Genomic DNA, 6370 nt, shown 5'->3' on the forward strand with positions numbered 1-6370 from the left:
TTCAGCCATAAAGAAGAAAGAAATTATGGCGTTTTTCAGTAAATAGATGGAACTAAAGACCATCCTGTTAAGTGAAATAAGCCAATCTCAAAAAGCCAAAACCCGAATGTTGTCTCTGATATGCGAACGCTGACTTACCATAGCCAGGGGTACTCACTGGATTGGGCAGGGGGAATGGGAAGGGAGCGGGAATGGTAACTGAAAAGACAGTAGAATGAATCGGACACAACTTTCCTATGTTCATATATATACACCACCAGCATAACTCCACATCATGTACAATCCAAGAATGGGAAGTTAGACTCCACATGTGTGTATGTCAAAATACATTCTACTGTCATGTATAACTAAAAACATTTTTTTAAAAAGATGGAGTTTTGCTCTGTTTTAATAACATAGTTGGGTAGAGTCCAGTATATGCTATTCCCTAAATAGGACACATTGGCACTTGAGCAAACAGCAGAAGCAGTAATGTCACCTGGCAGGAGTCTAAGGAGGTCCTTGTAGAGGGGCAGTGGAACCTCAACTTGGCCTAGGCAGGTTCTTGACTTAAGCCTCTGAAAAAGAACTTCAGTGATGCTTTGAAAGCAAGTGCAACATAAGATTTATTAAAGACAGTGCCACGGAGTTGAAGTTTCCAAGGAGGACTCGCCTGAGGTACTGAGAGCACACAAGAGAGGCTTTCTGAACGAACTACTACATTCCCCACATCAACTCAGTTTGGTAAATCTCCTGGCCCTGCGGCTCGAGCTCACTTCCCCTTAGAAACACCAACATAATGTCATCTGAAACGTCATCAGCATTTATTGAGTCTTCTAATGTTGAAAGGAAGCAAGACTTAACTGAAGATCAGGAAAAAGAGAAACCAAGAATAGATGAAGGGATTGAACCAGTATCTAAACGACAAATGAAGAAGCTAATAAAACAGAAACAATGGGAAGAACAACGAGAACTTCGCAAACAAAAGTGGAAAGAAAAACGCAAGAGAAATTAGAGCGACAGTGTCAACTGGAATCAAACTCAGATGGAAATGACAGAAAACGTGTTTGAAGACATGTTGTTCACAGTACACTCCGCCTTATCATTGACTGTAGTTTTGATGATTTGATGGTATTAAAGGACATTAAGAAACTTCATAAGCAGATCCAACGATGCTATGCAGAAAACCGACGAGCACTGCATCCTGTGCAGTTTTACTTGACAAGCCATGGAGGCCAACTAAAAAAGAACATGGATGAAAATGACAAAGGATGGGTCAACTGGAAGGATATCCACATCAAACCAGAGCACTATAGTGAACTCATAAAAAAAGAAGACCTGATTTATCTTACATCAGATTCACCTAATATTCTAAAGGAATTAGATGAATCAAAGGCATATGTGATTGGAGGATTAGTGGATCATAATCATCATAAGGGATTCACATATAAACAAGCATCAGATTTTGGAATTCATCATGCACAGCTCCCCCTTGGAAGTTTTGTGAAGATGAATAGCAAGAGGCATTTTTCACTATCTTACCCCAAAGGAAAGGAGCTGTTCCCACAGACAAAGCCTGTGAAAGTTCTTCCCAGGACAAGCAGTGTGCCATGGTTGAAGATGGATCAGACAGTGATTCCAGTGAAGAAGAATATAGCAAAAATGAAACAGAGTCACCACATAAAGATGAACAACAGGATAAGGAAAATAGCACTGAATCTACAATGCAATCTGCACCACACTAACATTACCTGTTTTTCTTTTAGTAAGGAAAAATTAGGAGAAAGTGAGGTGCTTCAAAAAATATTCAAATTGGAAAAAAAATTATTTTCTCATTTATTTTGTGAATTTTAAAAACTCTTTAGAGCTAAATGGTGATGAAAAACCCTTTAAACTCTGTAAGAATTTTTGTTTATGAATAAGACAACTTTGTGTTGCTTCTTAAATTACTTTTTAAGCCTCAAATAAGAGTTTTAGAGAATTTTACTTTATTAGTATACCCTATTTCTCTTTTCTTTGTTGGAATATATTCTTCAGAATGTGCCTTCTGACCTATCAGTTCATATCAATGACCTTTATGTTTGTTTGTATCAGTGTCTTTCTAATCTGTCGTGTATGTATTTTGGGGGCAGATATTCATAAATGCTCTGTAATTCTATTAAAATGTTATATATGAGAGCTTAAAAAAAAAAAGACAGTGCCACAGTGTAAAGGTATACCCATCCCAAAGCAGGGTGCAGACATCCCTCACCTCAGGGAAGAGAAGTGACACGGGGCTCAGCGCTCTGGCTACATGTGATTTTCCTGGGAAGAAAAGTGCAGGTTCCCAGGCAAGCTTTTGTGAAATCAAATCCAATGTCAATTATTCGCTATTTGGGAATCAGAATGTTTCTTCTTGGTTAAACAGTTCAGCCATAAATCAGTTGTGGGCACGTTGAATAGGTCTTTTTTGAATCTGGTACTATTTAAATTGATCATGTTTCTCTTCTAGTTGATCTGGTACAAGCGTATGCTGGAGGTTTTGTTCATCTAACTAAAGGGACAACTGTATGGAGCTGGCCATTCAGATGCGGGGCTCCTTCTAGTAAGGGGCTCCTTTTCCCTCTCCCCTAGAGCCCACTTGTCTCAGTCAGGTCCCTCTTAGCCTCCTCCACCCTTCTTCCCTGAAGCAGGTCCTAATTCTGTCCTCACTTTGAAGAAGGTCTCAAGACCCTGATGGGAGAGTTGCCTTCTCTGAACCCAGAGGGAAAAAAAACATCCTTATCCCTGGACAGGGAGAGGAATCCAGTCAAATGGGCCTTGCTCAAGTCTCCTCCAGGTACTACCAAACTGTTGGGCCATACAATTATATTTCTTTGCGGCTGCTCACTCTTTAGCAACAGCGTAAAAAGACACAAGCTTATTTATTATGCGTCTCTGTTCATTTTTCTATTTATCAGCTTGGTGTCTCCCAGTTCCTTTTTTTGTTGTTGTTTTTAAATAGAACTGAGGTGTTTTTTTTTTTAATACACATAAAAGGGATTAAAAAACTGGAAATAAAAGAATATTACAGAAGCTAACAAGGTGCTAGAGGCCTGTATGCAGAAAGGCAGGCATGAGATGGTAAGATAGAAGCAGATCATTCATATGAAGGGCGGAGGCAGCCGGCTGAGGAAGACAGATTTCCAGGAATGAGGACAGAGGCCTACAGGAGTCTCGGATGTTTGGAGATGGGGGTGTTTAGCACCTGGCAAGGAGTCTAGCACCCAGTGGACCCCCAGGACTAACAAGCAAAATGCTTCCAACTAAATCCCAGTCAGACCATTCAGCAGAGGTGTGACCTTAGCAAGCCAACTAACTGCTGTGGTCTTGGTTTCTCCATCTATGAAGAAGAGGAGATCTTGTGTAGAGAGCGAATGGGCAGGGGCTTGAGCAGTGAGTGACCTTGGGAAAGGGGGAGAAGACCTGAAACACTTTCTGGGGGGAATGGGAGACAGTTGAACAGAGACCAGTAAAATGAACATGTATGACACACAGCAGCCAGGACGTAAAGCTAGAGGATTGCAAAACTAAAATAACGCCATGGCTGTGAACTGAGGTTGCAATTCTTTTCTTTGATTTAGCTTCTGTATACACCAAACAACAAATAATCCCCAACCCAGGGCTGGGCTGTGTGGTCACTGGGAAAGCAAGAGATGCCTGTGATCGTTCATCTTATGTGTCCACTTGACTGAGCCTTCAAATTGGGACTTTGGCTCTTCCAAGTTCTACATCAGCTTCTGGCCTTCAGACTCAGGAAGACTGCATGACCCAATTCCTTGTTCATATATATAATATATGTTGCATATATATTACATAATAAACATTATATACATGTATAAATACACAGGTGCATATTTACACACACACACACACACACACACACACACACACACACACATACACACACACATTCCATTTCCCTGGAGAACTCTGATATACTACCTCACTGCACAATTTTATCAATATTTCCCTCAACTTCAGAAAATATTTGAAATAACTGCTTAGCTGCATGAAGTGTCAGGCAAGCGGGTCTTATTTTTTATTTTATTGTTTTACTTCAATCCTAATAAGAAAATTTCACTGCAAAGGGATCCCAAAATGAAGTAAGCAAAAAGCAAGAATAAACAGAATGACCAAGGTGAAAAAGTCAAAAGGGAACCAGAAGGTTCAAGATTCTGACCAAACAAAATTAAGTAGCAAAGAATGTGGTGGAGACAGAAAAAGGCTAGAAAAATTAATAAATAATGACATTCAAAAATAAAAAAAGGAGCCTAATAGATACTACTGTCCCCTTAGTTCCAACGTGGGGATTCATGAGTTTTGGAAGCCGACAGGAACCACAGTATGTACCAGATGGTGGCTGAAGAGTTAAATTGCCTGGGCAGGAGCTGGGGCTGGAGTCTGGCTGTGGAGATAAGAGCCTTCCAAAATATTTATTTTAAGAAAAGGAACTCTGAACGGGAGGGCAAGGAGCCAATTAAAATCTGGATAGTTCCAACTATGGAAAATTTTACATTTCCTTTCAACATAAGTGCCTAATGATACCCGCCCTGATTCCAGAAGGTAGGCTAACATTTTCAAGCAATCACTTCAACACTCCAGGGGTCACGTCTCCCCAAAGACTGCATTCCCACCCCCACCCACCGCCCCCAAGAATGGGAGGGATGCAATAAAGCTGGCCCAAACAAATGCCTTAAGTGGCCTAAGATCTTGGCAGAGGCAAGAGAGAAGACAAACAGCAATGTACAAGATACTTGCACTTCTGCTGACCAGAGGTCATCGCCTCCTGTCTCCCACCACAAGGCTGTAACAGTCTGAAGAAAAAGACATCCTTTCCCACTAAGGAAAGTGGAAGGAAAGAATGGAGACAGTGGAAAACTGGAAAGGAAATGAGTGTCCCTGACCCGCCCCAAAAGACTCATCGTCTTTTGTTGGCTATTAGCAAAAAGACTATTAGCAAAAAGACTACTGTGTGACTCGTAGGGATCTACAGAGTCAGATATGTGCCAACTATTATTTAAAATACCTAATAATTTTATAAACAGGCGACAATTATGTTTTTAAAGAAATCAGAGCAGCTACCAAAGAATTTTAGTAATAAAGCTTACAAATTGCTAAATTCTGCCTGGATCTTCATGGGTATTTGTAGGATAGCATTAAATATGTTTATATAACACTCTTAAAAGGGAGAAGAAGGTGCCCTTGCCTAGCATTTGTGAAGCCCTGCAAGAGAAAAAAAAATGGTGGGGAAGACTTTCAAGTACAGAATCCTGTACACTTCCTGGTATAGACTAGACTCAGTGAATTTAGTCACTGGAGCCAGCCAGAGAGTGGCCATGTGAGTTTCAGGGGCGAGATCCCAGTGGCAGGGCTGTTCAATGGGGTTCACATCACAGCTCTGTGTGCCCCAGATGCTGGACATGGAGCTATAGAAATAATATTTGCCCAGCTGGGTTTCGGTTTCGGTCTGTCTTGCGTCTGATTCCTCCTTGGTATTTTGTTTACTCTGTGCCATTGTATGTTAGAAGTGTTTACCTTTCTCTCTGAATTTTTAGAGGGCTCACAGCTGAATTTGCCTTGCGTCTTGGAGACTTGGACTGGGACTTTTTAGCCATGCTGAACAGTTAAGACTTTGGGGACTCTTGGAGATGAACTGCTTGCATTTTGCATGTGAGATACACAAAAGCCTTTGGGGCTAGGGTGGAAAGTCAGGGTTCAGATCTTAAATAGCCTCCAAAGTCCCATGTTTCATGGCTTATGGCTTGGTGCTCACCCAGTGGCACTACTGGGAGGTGGAGGAATCTTTAGGGGGTGAGGCCTATGGGAAAAAGTTAGGTCACTGGGGATGTACCCTTGAAGGAGATATTGGGACCCTGGCCCCTCTCTTCTCTTTTCTTCTCTGTGGCTGGAGGTAAACCGCTTCCACCATGCACCCCTATGACGTTCTGCCTCACCACAGGCCCCCAAACAGAAACAACAAAGAACCCAAACCTCTGAAAAACCATAAGCCAAAACAAATCTTCCTCTTAAGAAAATCGATTTTCTCAGTTGTTCTGTCATAGCCATGGAAACCTAACATAGGTAGGTCTCACCTTGTTCAGTAGGTGTTTATTGCCTGTTATCCACAAGTACATAAGTTCCAGGTGCGTAGGGTCCTTTCTGTCATTTAAACATCCAGGTATTCAGCAGCTGTTCAACCTTTGCTGAGTGGCTGAGGATTCTGCCATCAGTAAACGGTTGTTGTGTGAATGAATGATCTAAGGGCACTTTTACCTAAGCAAACTGTGACTGGCACCTACTAAACCAAGAAGGATATCATCAGACCAGTAAGAGTTTGACAATTTATCCTCAGCCAGCTGTCCTCTGTTCA

General features: G+C 41.5%; 1 pseudogene; it reads left to right on the top strand.

Annotated features, from left to right (window-relative positions):
- The first annotated feature begins 761 nt into the window (after window positions 1-761).
- LOC113179615 (tRNA methyltransferase 10 homolog A pseudogene) lies at window positions 762-1814 on the top strand (annotated as a pseudogene).
- The last annotated feature ends 4556 nt before the right edge of the window (window positions 1815-6370 follow it).

Source organism: Urocitellus parryii, chromosome 7 (genome assembly GCF_045843805.1).
Source record: "Urocitellus parryii isolate mUroPar1 chromosome 7, mUroPar1.hap1, whole genome shotgun sequence".
Lineage (NCBI taxonomy): Eukaryota > Metazoa > Chordata > Mammalia > Rodentia > Sciuridae > Urocitellus > Urocitellus parryii.